This window comes from Oratosquilla oratoria, chromosome 5, assembly GCF_046742065.1.
Source record: "Oratosquilla oratoria isolate Oo_2021 chromosome 5, ASM4674206v1, whole genome shotgun sequence".
NCBI classification, from domain to species: domain Eukaryota; kingdom Metazoa; phylum Arthropoda; class Malacostraca; order Stomatopoda; family Squillidae; genus Oratosquilla; species Oratosquilla oratoria.
In genome coordinates, this window is record NC_134781.1 from 4,707,989 (window position 1) to 4,721,480 (window position 13,492).

Genomic DNA, 13,492 nt, shown 5'->3' on the forward strand with positions numbered 1-13,492 from the left:
TTCAAGAGAAGGGCGGCGGCGGCTCTCTCGTGGCACTCTTCTCGAGATGCCATGGTGAAAGTGCCAACCGGAGGACCTGTGACGGTCAGCCAAGTGATCTATAAAAAGAGTTTACTCGCAGGGCTAAGTGCTGCCTCAGGTATTTTTTCTAGGGGGGCTTTTTTTTCCAGACGCCATATCGAAAATGGGATACATACTGTACGAGGTCTCGTCTAGCGAGAACCAGACACGCTGTGGGCAATGTTGTCAGACGTGGTAAGTAGTGGAATCAAGTCGAAAGATCGGTGGGGGGAGTGGGATGGAGGATTAAGAGGCCGAGAGGATTACTGCAGCTTAAGGTCCGTTTTGCTCGGTGGGATTTTTATGCCTCCTCTTACTACTGCCAATGGCGGGTGACGTGCCTCCTACCTCCTGACATCATAATCACATTTGGGTCAACGCTTTCTTTGTAGGTTCAGTTAAAATGATCAGCAGCCACGTACTTCGCAGCTCGAAGCAAAACAACATTCAAAAACAAAGAATTATTGCTCTAGAAATCCGTAGGCCGATCATCACTGAGGCATGAACGATCATCATTTAGCGATAATAGCACCGAGGAAAACGTAACTAACATTTTTTTTCGCTTTTCCCGTGCATCATGTTTAAAAACATAAATGAATAGAACTGACAAACCTTCACAAATATAAACAATTAAATAACCAAGAACAAAAAACAAATTAGATACACAGGGTCTAATAAAATAAACAACACAAACGAATGGATGAAATAATGAACACAAGATAACACCTCGTTACGTCATCTGTACCGCACGACGACAAATGACCGTTATTAAGAGAATCTCATTCATACAGAGTGAGTTTTCTCCTCGCCTGGGAACTATAATTACGTCACAGATCACTAAGATCCGACACGCACATCAGGTGTCGTATCAAACTCACCCCGCTCCCCACCCCCACCGCAACCTGACGGACTCCACTGCAATGCATCTCTGCGCTTGTTTCTGCCTAGTTGCACATGTTCAGTGTTATCAGGAACTTAAAAACAAGAATGGAGGAGAATGCAAGAGACCATAAGGCCTACACAGGCTACACTAGGAAGTTCAATGTCCCTCACTACCTTCCATCTCTACCCATAAAGATTTCATCTTCTCGTAAAACGAATTGTTTCAGCGCTCACTACTGGTAAACCAGTTCTTGGCTATTTCCTTCTTACACCTAAATTTGTCCAATCTAATTCCATTACTACGAGTCTTACCCTTAAGGGCCCCATTCACGACAACGATTTTCAACCCCAACCCAGATTTCCAGCCCCAACCCAGACCAAATTTTCTCGTGTATGGGCTCCAACAACCTACATCGCAACCGCGATTTGCAGGTCGTGGTTGGAGTTGGAGTCGTTTAGATTTTCCTGATATTTTGTGGGCGGAGCTTCATGTCTGTGTTGGGGTTGGTATGGTGAGTGGGTGCGGACAACCAAATCTATCACTTGTGCCCAAATTCTCGTACCGTGCGCTTGTAGCTGTAGTTGTGCTACCCAAGTAAAAAAATGGAAGCGTACAGCAAATATTTCGTAAGAGAGATTATTGAGATATACCGTCAACATCCATGCCTGTGGAAAGTTGAAAGTAAAGAATACTCAAATAAAATGATGAGAAACAATGCTTATGAAATACTCGTTTCAAAATTTAAGGAAGTAAACCCCGCAGCTACGCGTGATGATGTAGTTAAAAAAAATTGGCTCGTTAAGAACTGTATGGAGGAAAATTTGAGGTCTTCATATGACCTCCCTGTTGCTAGAAATCGTAATGTACATACGAGACGTTCATGAGGTGTAATAGCCTTCCTCATCATCGTATCCTGTTTTTTTTTCATGATTGGTAACCAAGGACAGAATTTCTAAAAATTGTGGATTCATCCATTCTTAAATAGTTCATATAGTCTTTAGGCTCTTGTCTCAGTTTCTCTAATAATTGAATATGGGATAGCTTGTTTCTTTTTTGAAGCCAAGACTTACCATTTTGACTTTTTTTTGCACTTTCTATCTGCCTCTAAAAAAAAAAAAAAAAGAAGCAATATCTAAAAGATCGTCAGAGTCGAGATCAGACATCTTATCACAATAGAACTGCGGATCAACTGCGAAAATTTGAACAATTGGTTGTTGCAGTGAGTGGCGAAGCCGCCAACCACAACTCCAACCCAGACCATGTTCGAAATCTGGGTTGGGGTTGAAAATCGTTGTCGTGAATGGGGCCCTTTATACATTGCCTACATCACCCTTGTTCAAGCCCCTGCCCCATAAAAAGAAAACTGGGTCACTTCCTATGTCCATCCAATCAAAACAGTTGTCATACACTTGCGTCTACTTTTCCGTCAATATGCACGTTGAACAACTATGGCGACATCACAAACCTGACGTAGTCCCACACTAATTCCTTTACACTATTCTCGGTACGCACTTCCCCTACTCCATATATTTGCAAAACTCCCCAGAAATTTTGTCAACCCTATCATACATGTCAAAGTCCATACGAACCCCCATTAAAAAGAATAATAAACCACGTCTTGACATCTTACCTTCTCGCCCTAGTCCTCTTCCATGACGTCAGAATCAGGTTCCATTCTGGTATTCCCCAAGCAATCTGTTCTATTCTCGAAGCAACACCATGTATACACGTTACTAACCAACGATCCCTCTGAACTTACTGCTGCATTAACAACTTTACCCATTTTATACACTGTATATACATTCCTGCAATCCATCGAAGCACATTTCCCATCGACACGCGTTTAACAACTTTAGCCAATCCACTATTACTTCCACACCTTTTGCTAAACTCCACATGATGTCTATCTACGTCAGATACCTCCATTTTTTCCGATGCTACTTTTACCTCCTCTTTTGCATTAGCCTGGTTATTCTCTTGTCCCATTAATTATTCTATCATTTCTCAACATCACCACAATCAAAACCTCCCCGTCATCATTCAGCAACGCCTTGAAGTACTCTTCCCATCTCCGCCTCAGCTTTCTTTCCCTTTAACTGACCATGTGCTCCCTTTAACTGACCATGTGCTCCCTTTAACTGACCATGTGCTCCCTTTAACTGACCATGTGCTCCCTTTAACTGACCATGTGCTCCCTTTAACTGACCATGTGCTCCCTTTAACTGACCATGTGCTCCCTTTAACTGACCATGTGCTCCCTTTAACTGACCATGTGCTCCCTTTAACTGACCATGTGCTCCCTTTAACTGACCATGTGCTCCCTTTAACTGACCATGTGCTCCCTTTAACTGACCATGTGCTCCCTTTAACTGACCATGTGCTCCCTTTAACTGATCATGTGTTCCCTTTAACTGACCATGTGCTCCCTTTAACTGCCCACATACTCCCTTTACCCTCGCAGCTTCGCATTCTCTTCCGAAAACCTCACCCTGCCTTACGTCCGCTCTTCTCTTGGCCTCTTCATTTCACGCTTCGATTCCACTCTTTGTTATCTACGCTTCATTTCTTTCCAACCGTCCACCGCCTCTTTTCAGATACTACCGCCACTCGTTTCACCATTCACCGAGATTCTTTCGGTCCCCATCCTTTTTCATCCCATTTACTTATTGTACCTTTTAGCATTTCCTCCTTGTAACAACTACATTCTTTCTCTTCTCCTAAATCCCCCTTTCATTACATTCAATATCTCAGGTTCTGATATTCATCCTTACGTTACTTATTTTAAGTAACTCTCCACTTCCCTTGTTTCTGCTTACATCCACTACTAAGCTATCTTCCACCAGACAAGAAATTCCGCTGTTTTCCCTCCAAACACATTTACGTCCAGGACGCTTCCGTTCACCCTTTTGAACAGCATTGCATAACCCACTGTGTACATCTTAAACACTATTCTCACCTATCCGTTCTCTTTCTAGGCAGTGAAACTCTAGACAACATTACATAGTATATACATTAGTATATAAACACACACACACACACACACACACACACACACGTATACACACACACACAGCGGCACTTATCTGGCACCCACCAGGCTATTTTTGTAACCCCCGTGGCACTCCCTCACTAGCGAACGAGTTTTTACTTCCCTACAACAGGCCCGCTGGCTTGAGGGTTGGGAAAAGGGAGCAATATTACAAAAAAAAGAAGTAATCAAATAACTCTACCCTGTTAGTGCGTGCCTCCCCTTGCTCACAAGTCACAAGATCGAACATCAAAGTTGGCACTCTGAGGTTCATTTACGAAACTGTCCGAACTTCTAGCGATATCTGACAATCTGGATAAATTCGGAGCCTTAGTTCGACAGGTCCAGTCGAAACTTCATGCACCATCTCTTTCTGGTTAAATTCAGATCATTAATTTGATGAACGGTTGAAAACTTCGTGCGCTGGAAACATTATTTTGGTAATGTATACGAGGGACCTTGAACTTAATCATGACGTCACAATGACGTTATAACGGCACGAAATGTCGCGTTATTGATGAACGATCGAATTGATGTATCGCCTTATTAACACCGACCGTCGATAGCATGCGCCTCAAGATAATTTAAAAAATGAAAACGTTCGAAAAAAAAAAAAAAAATGAAAGCCTACAGCAGAGCAAAGTTGTTCATTACAAATTTAAGAACAGCTTTTCCCAACTTTTTTTTTTTCAGGCGACCCCAACATGATCATATGATCGCGACTCCACTAACCTATTTGTAAACGTGTTAACATCAGTTATTATATTGAAATCGTATCCTTTTGGAAAAAAAAGAATAAAATAAAATAAAATAAATAAATAAAATAACATACGTCTTGCCGACCCCAGGAAAAACTCTTGGGTTGGGAAACTGTGGTTTAAAATTTTCCTCTCAAACGAAATGTCCACAAGTGGCGTCATCGGAAAAGTTGGTTCGAGACTTGCACGCCTCTCAGATTCACAACAGTGACTTGTCTGCCGCAACAGTCCCTGAAGCCGATAGGGCAAAGGTGACTGCTTCGGCAGCAATTGCTCAGCGCCTCGTGGCGTAGGCTCCTCACCACCGCCTCTCAAAGATGCAGGACTATCGTTAATCACTTGCCTCTTTGCAGTTGTAGGGTCTGCAAACCTTAAATAATTCCTGTTAGGTGTACGGATATCAAATGTGGAACAACCCAGAGAGCCTAAACTCTACTGCATGGCCCTTTTCACTATCTCCGCCCGTCTGAATGATTAACTACGTTGCTATATACCCATTCTAATGCTATTCCAATACTTCCTGTTTTTTTTTTGTTTTTTTAACCTGGATGAATTGATTTGCTGTTAGCCAGGATGAAATTCCTAAAGGTTGCAAATTTTTCATTTCCGGAAATCAATGGTTATTTATACACGTTTCTTCTGCGCTCCCCAGGCCACCAAGACGGACTTCCTACACACATCAAGAAGTTCAATAATTTCTTCATGGGGATCGCCCCACCACCTCGCCAGGCTCACGGTCACAAGATTCTTAAAAACGATTTTTACGTGTTATTCGCATGGCGCCTTGTGCCCCCCACCCCCACCCCGTTCCTCTTCCGGACTTGGGATCTCGTCTGTTTCGAACGTGCCCATCGTCTCCACGTCGTTCCCTCATAGGTCCCCATGATTCACTCACCACTGTCTTTGATCACGTGTTGGACAGCTATTACCCACCCAGAAGAGAGCTCAGAACTCGTTATAAAGCCTGATTAATGGGTAGTGCTGTGGCCTTAGACCCACGGCCGGACGGACGGACCGACCGACACACAGACACACACACATTTTGACCATCAGAATTTGAGTCCCAGCTCGCAGTGCAGCATTGACGAGCTTATCACCCCTGGGTGAGACTCGAACTCTGATCGCTGTGCAGTTGAGCTGTACAGATCTCCCCCCCCTCCCCACTCCCTACTGACCCCTTGTCAGACACAGGCCTCAACCCCCGTCCACTCACCCACTACCACGTCCCCGATTCCAATTCCAATTAAAGCCGGGAATCATTGAGACGAGGGCTTGCCTGGAACTCCTGCCGCGCAACCACTACGCGGAACTAATATATCGATATATGAGAGAGAGAGAGAGAGAGAGAGAGAGGGGGGGAGGTAGAGGGGGGGGAGGTAGAGGGGAGAGGGGGAGGGGGCGAGAGGGAAGGAGAGGGAAGAGGAAGAGGGAAGGAGAGGGAGGAGGAAGAGGGAAGAAAGAGGTAGAGAGAGGGGTAGGGGTAGAGAGGTATAGATATAGAGAAATATACAAATATAGAAATATATATATAGGGTGAGGGAGAGGGGGAGGGAGAAAGAAGACGGAAGGAGAGGTAGAAAGAGGGAGAGAGAGGTAGGGGTACAGAGGTCGAGATATGGAGAGAAATATACAAATATAGAAAGAAATATAAATAGAGAGGGGGTGGGAAAAAGAAAGGGGGATAAAGAGGAAGAATCAGAAAGAGAAAGGAAGAAAAAGAGGGAGAGGGAAGAGGAGGGCGAGGGCAAAGATACTATTGTACACATCCACTTAGCGTCCCCTCCCTCCAACACAGAAAAAAATGACGTTATCTATACTTTTTTTAAGAATAATTAACTCCAGAATTACATCGGTGCGTAGTTTTCAACCACAGTATCAAGATTACAATAATTGAGGACTACGGGCTCAAATGATATGGTATTGAATGGGGCTTTGAAAATCAAAACAGGTGAACGTTCACCCCGTTTTAAAAAACGACCCAGTAAAAGGGGGAAAATCTTCTTACATCAGTGACAGTCTCACTGTCTACACTGGCAAATCTGCCAATTATCATTCCCGTGCTACTGTCTCGGGATGGAATTGAAATTAAAAGAATAATAATAATTGAAAGGTAATGTATACTAAAGCACTGGAGCCTCACGAGTGACCTTTCTCCAGACGTCCCACATGATGATCCCGCCAAGCACATAACCACCCCATCTCCATTTTCTTTATTCACTCTCTGAAGTAGTTCCTTTTGGAACGGAACGTTAGGAGTGATTACGATTCAGTGTTTATGTTCTTCGTCATCAAAATTCCGAAGTACAGTCAACATGAAATTACAAATGAACAAATAAAACAATACATAAATATCGACGAATCGATGCTCTTCCAAAACACGTAATCTGGTTCAGACACTCGTATAGCGTTGCACGAGTTAATATCCACACTTCGGCGCACTAGTCTAGGGGCGTCCTCCAACAACCACCCACCCACACCAACGTTTACTAGTCGTCACCAAGGTTTGCCAAATTTTATTCCGAATTTTGTAAACGAGCAACACTGCGCACATACACGTCCAGTTATTACACATGTACTTTTAGCAAAACATGACATTTATGAAGCCTCAAAGTAGCCGAAAATGTCGGCGACGATTTGTAAACGCTTAGCATTTCGCTGCTGCCGTCATGAAAGAAGACTCCTCGTTTCTTTCAGGCGAGAGGAATAGAACTCGGGTTGGGTGGGGGGAGGATGTGGGGGTCTCCCGTGGCATAGTCCTCAAAGTACCACCACTTTCGGTTCCCCCCTATTCCCACCCAGTCAGTAGCGATGATCATAAGCCCATCTATACCCATACCGAGTATATCATAATATTCTAGGTACCGCAAATCGATTTTATTCGTCTCCGTGGCACCCCCGCCCCCACCCAGAGAAACAGATTAGGGTTGAAGGACTATGGGATTAGTTGAAAAAATCCTAGTTAAGATTGCGGTTAAGATATAAGCAAACCATCGCCAGGATGGGAGCACACGAAGAATCTTCACCCCATACTTCGACAGCGTGACAATTCTTCATGTGGGCTACCCTAGTGTGACAATTCTTCATGTGGGCTATCCTAGGGTGACCAATCTTTATGTGCGCTATCCTAGTGTGACAATTCTTCATGTGTGCTATCCTAGTGTCACAATTCTTCATGTCGGCCATCCTGAGTTTACGATTCTTCGGTTGTACAAGTCGATGACAAACATAACCCTCATTGAAACTAACCTAATATTTATTCCACTCTTGATATTCGGCGTACTGGGGTGACTATTCTTCATGTGGGCGTTCTAGGGTGACGATTCTTCATGCGACCCCCAGGGATGGGATGGGATGGTTTCAGATCGACTGAATAAAATTGCCCGGCGGCAGCCAAAACGTACAAGATAGATTAAGTTTCAGTGTTCCCATGTTCTCATCCAGGAAACGCTAATATCCCCTTCCGTACCACGTGGAACATTTCCCTCTTATTGTAGCTGTCGCCAGGCGATTTTATTCATCTATGCGTAAACCCATCGGCACCACAAGGGTAAGGGATGTACAAGAACTACATTTTTTCCCACAAATAGGAATTTATGGTAACTATTTCTGAAGAGTAATTGGGTTTCATTAAGTTACATAATCTACGGCATCTGTTGCGTATCTATTTAAGTATTCTATTTTTTTCTATGCTGGCAGTGCCAAAATTATTCCAAATACTATTTAAAAACATTTAGTGATGTCTTTGGATAGTAACGAGAATACGTCATAGGTACTCGACACTACGAGGATTGACAATATGCCTCTCGTCAATATCCAAGGTCTATACTATATGGGCCTTGGTCAATATCGACCGTGCGAGGTCCCATTATTATACGATAATTTACATTTGTGTTGAAACTACGCTGTGTCGTCTGCCCGGAGAACAGTCCGATCCTGTAGTGGACCATGAAAATCAATTCGGTTATTTGACGTTGGCGTTAATGTTCTCATCAATGCGCACCGACGAAGAGCGAATTTCCCCCCCCCCCCAGATGCACGCCACGCCCACTCGCCTAATTGGGCCGATGTTCGGCAAGTGTCGTTAAAATACGTTAGTGGTGGCACAAGTCCCATTGTGCCGGCGACTGCTCACCCAGATCTCCCCCTAGCGGCGATATAAATAACTTTTGGACTACAATAGTTGGCACTCCAGGTATGTTATGCTATGACCACGATAAAAAAAAAAGTGACCACAATATGGCATTACAGTAGGGACGCTGGGCCGTAGGGGTGCCAGGTCGGGGCATTCCAGGACGACTATGGGAATACTGCGATCAAACACCCGACACGTCCATTCGCAATCATAACCTTAAAATTTACAACTGCTCAAACACATCCTCACAATTCACATCGAACAGTCAACTTCACCCCCAACGGAATGTGAACACTTCACCAGCTTATGTCTGAACACTCGATGCTGTTCAACGCGTACGAGTGTTACAAGCACGTCACATTGTTCAAAACGGGGTAGTTTCCAGTTCGGCTCATGCACTGAACCAGTCCAGGCACGAGAACACATCATCTTGTAAGACGGAGAATTAAAAAACACAAACTCCGTGGAGCTCAACAAAACAAAACACATGCACACTACCTCTCCTCTGGAAATGGACAATGCAACACAGAAAATTCAAATTCCACCTCTTGGAGAGGCGACTTGCCACACTTGTGACCATCGGTTGAGCCACATCGCCGAAAGATCCACAAATGCATTATTATGGAGAACAGGTTGAGGTTTGTACACAATATGGACACGCACATGGAAGCACAGCTTATCACAGACGTCCTCTTGCTCACTGGCGAACTAATATGTCATGGACATTCTCTGGCCACTTACTCTCAAAGGAATGGGTTGTATTATCCGTTAGTGGATCTACGTCCCACCTCTTCACAAACCAAACTGACCCAGAAATCGCGATAGTTCACGTAGACTAGCTCCTACCAACGACGCTGCCAGACGCTGTGGCCGACGACGCTGCCAGACGTAAAAACATGGCGGTGGTTGCAAAGGCAGAAGAAATGTGTTGATTTATTTCTATTTTCTAATTATAACTCGAGAACGAGGACCTTCTAGCAATAGAAATGGTGGCAAATATCTGAAGTTATCTTTTTCGTCGTTCAGGAAGACTAAAATTATAGACTGTAAATATATGATAGAGTATGTAATTTCAGGAACCATACAACCATACTTGTAATCACTGAAATAACGTCATTTTATTTCCCTCTTTTATGCGTACGCTGATATAAGCAAAGTATATTATCGATAACCTCAGTACGGTCACCTGTAATTAAAGTGCAGAAATGAATTAGGGCTATATATAAGACCATAAAGTGGAGATTGGGAATAACGAACTTCAACGCTGCTATGAATATGCAGACCACGCACATTTATAATTTTTTAGTTCAGTTTTGATTGCACAGATCGTTCAAGTTTAGTCTTGCCATTTCGAATCTGCATAAGAACAAGTTCCATCAATATTTTATTAAAAAAGAACTTGCAAGATAGTAATTGGGTAGGTAAGGGATGCGAGGGAAATACGTATGGAGTCGAACGTGTAAACACACACACACACACACACACAATAATTGATCACCGTAGATTCTATTTGGTGACTGAGAAATAAATATGTGGTCGATCTGATTATATGCAAATGGCGTCGGTGGCTAGTTATCGCCTGTCCTTTAACGAAGGCCTTTGTCCTCTACAAAAGTCCTTTGAACCTTTGTCACAAAGGTAACAGGGGCCAAAGGCTTTCAGGCCCTAATTTCATTCAATCCACTGAAAAGCACGGAAAAGATCGATATTAAAATTAATGACACTATATCCACTCGGTACTATTACCCGAACTAACATGGTCCGGCCAATAAACATTGTTATAATAATAATTATGATGATGATGATGATAATAATAATGATAATGATAATGATAATAATAATAATAATAATAATAATAATAATAATAATAATAATAATGATAATAATAATAATAATAATAATAATAATAATAATAATAATAATAATAATAATAATAATAATAATAATAATAATAATAAAAATAACAATAAAAATAATCATAACAAAAATGATAATAATGATAATAATAATGATAACAATAATAATAATAATAAAGATGATGATGACAATGATAAAAACAATAATTCAAACAGATCATCAACCACAGACACAGGTAACTACACAAATAAACGAAATAATCAATTGGCAGGCATTCCAGCATGAGAGTTTATTGTAAAGAAAACGGGTGTGGAACGCAGCAGCAAAGATATTCGCGTCGTTTCCAAGCGACTCGACGCAAATCGATGTTGCCATTAAAAATCTGAAAAAATATCTATATATATTGATGTTGACCTTTTCTAACGTATGAATAATAAGGTGAGGAAATATATGCTTAGTCGTTCAAATATTACTGACTTGGCTAGGATTGGTCGTCGAGAAAAAAAAGTCGTAAAAAGCAGAAATAGTCGTATACAAAAAGCCCTCCCCCCCCAACACACACACACACACACACACACACACACACACACACACACACACACACACACACACACACACACACACACACACACACACACACACACACACACACACACACACACACACACACACACACACACACACACACACACACACACACACACACACACACACACACACACACACACACGATTGGGTGGCGTAGTTGGTAGAGCGCTGAACTGCCACCATAGTGGCCCGCAGTTCTTGGTTCGAATCCTGCCCAGGGCCGAAATTATTTCGGTACCGCTGCGCTTCGGGTCGTTACTCTGTATATATATATATATATATATATATATATATATATATATATATATATATATGTGTGTGTGCGCGCGCGCGCGCGCGCGCGTGTGTGTGTGTGTGTGTGTGTGTCTGTGTGTGAACACATATACAACGCAGATGTCACAGGCAATTTATTTTCATTCCGACAATTCACACTTTTATTGTAATTGTGGTAAGTTGGGGATAAAAACTCCACTAAGCCTTGGTAGCCAAGGACAAACGAAAAAGAAATTAGTTTGAAAAAAAGGGAAGTAGTTAAAAAAAATAGCATTGGTGCTTGATGGCTAGGGAACAGAAAAAGTACAAGAATAGCATTCTTAATTTGAAAAAAAAAATGAAGACAAAAAGGAAAGGGAAAAAGTGAATGTATTACTTGATTTCTTTAGGAGGATATGTGGAGAACAAAATGTGCGTACGTGTGATCACACGTGCACACACACGCACGCACGTACAGACACACACACAGTAGAAGGACGTATTATAACTTATTCCTTTACTCGGTTCTACATATTCAACATAGTAACCTTTATTTGAAAAAAGGGGGCGGAATAAATATAATAACAAAATTTTCGTGATTGTTGCCAGAAAAAATGTAGAGGATATTTCTATAATTTTACACTTTTAATTAATTTTGGTGCTTTGTGTCCAATTTGATATAAATTTCTGTGTCTTTAGTTCATGTTTACAAATTTTCACCTGTTTTTGTTAAACCAAGTAGACAAACGAATTAATTAGGATGTAGTAATATAGGAATATAAACAATGTATATGGATTTTGGTTCTCGATTCGAATTTTTCTATCATGCATTGATTTTAGTTCTTTAGCAGATATTTAAATGTCGACATCGGACGAAATACGTTATGACGTCATAACGGGTGGGACTTGACGAAATAGGTCGACGCGAAAAAATGTAGTGGCAAAATGTAATCAATTACAAACAGTTTAATCATTATTTGTGTTTTACAAATGCATCATGTTGATACATAATGCAAAGAAGAACTAATGAGTGTTATTATTAGTGTATTCTGGAAAATCATCTCGCCAAGGAATCTCGTCTGTCTGGGTAAGTAATTTGGGTCATTTTTGCAGCCCTGGTTACTACTTTCGCCGCCATGATCATGATGTGTTTCGCTTCGCTGGTTCTTTGTTTTGGCTCTGCCTGGGCGAATTTCCTCTTTGTTAGTTGATGTCATTCTCACTAATTGAGGTAAAGGTGTGTTGTTTAACCGTTGGACTTAATTCATAGTGTCATATCTACACGTACATATCGGTACTTATATTTGTGTAGCTACATAAACAAAAGTACATGTGCACATACGGACATACATACATAAATATAAGCATACACACACATGCACGCACATAGAGCAATATAATACATATACTTAATGCATTCGAAGATGTACATACATGAATACGTGCATACATAAATACTTACATAGACGTACAGTAATACACGTATATGTATACATGCCTGTATAGATTATATATATATATATATATACATACATATATATATATATATATATATATATATATGTATATATATACAATACATAGTGACGTACATACATTGGACAAATCAGGCCGACAATATTTTTTTTATATTTTTCATAGCGAGGTCTTACGCAGAAACTTAGATGAAATAAAGGAATAAACACATTTAATCATATCTATGCGCGCGCGCGCACACGCACACGATATATATATATATATATATATATATATATATATATATATATATATAGTATATATATATATATATATATATATATATGTATATATACAGTATATATATATATACAGTATATATATATATATATATATATATATATATACAGTATGTATATATATATATATATATATATAAGTTGTTACTTGTGCAAATTTAGATGCACTGTAATTATGTC

General features: G+C 41.0%; 1 protein-coding gene across 2 annotated transcripts in view; it reads right to left on the reverse strand.

Moving 5' to 3' along the window:
- Positions 1 to 9,715, reverse strand: part of Tsp74F (Tetraspanin 74F) — a 50,706-nt gene extending 40,991 nt beyond the window's left edge. The window contains exon 1 of one of the 2 annotated variants that reach the window (XM_076184848.1): positions 9,603 to 9,715. The gene's annotated coding sequence lies outside the window, so the exon portion shown is untranslated. Of the gene's footprint in view, positions 1 to 9,524 lie in introns of both variants that reach the window. The other variant, XM_076184849.1, reaches the window with a different exon arrangement.
- Between the last annotated feature and the right edge of the window lie 3,777 nt (positions 9,716 to 13,492).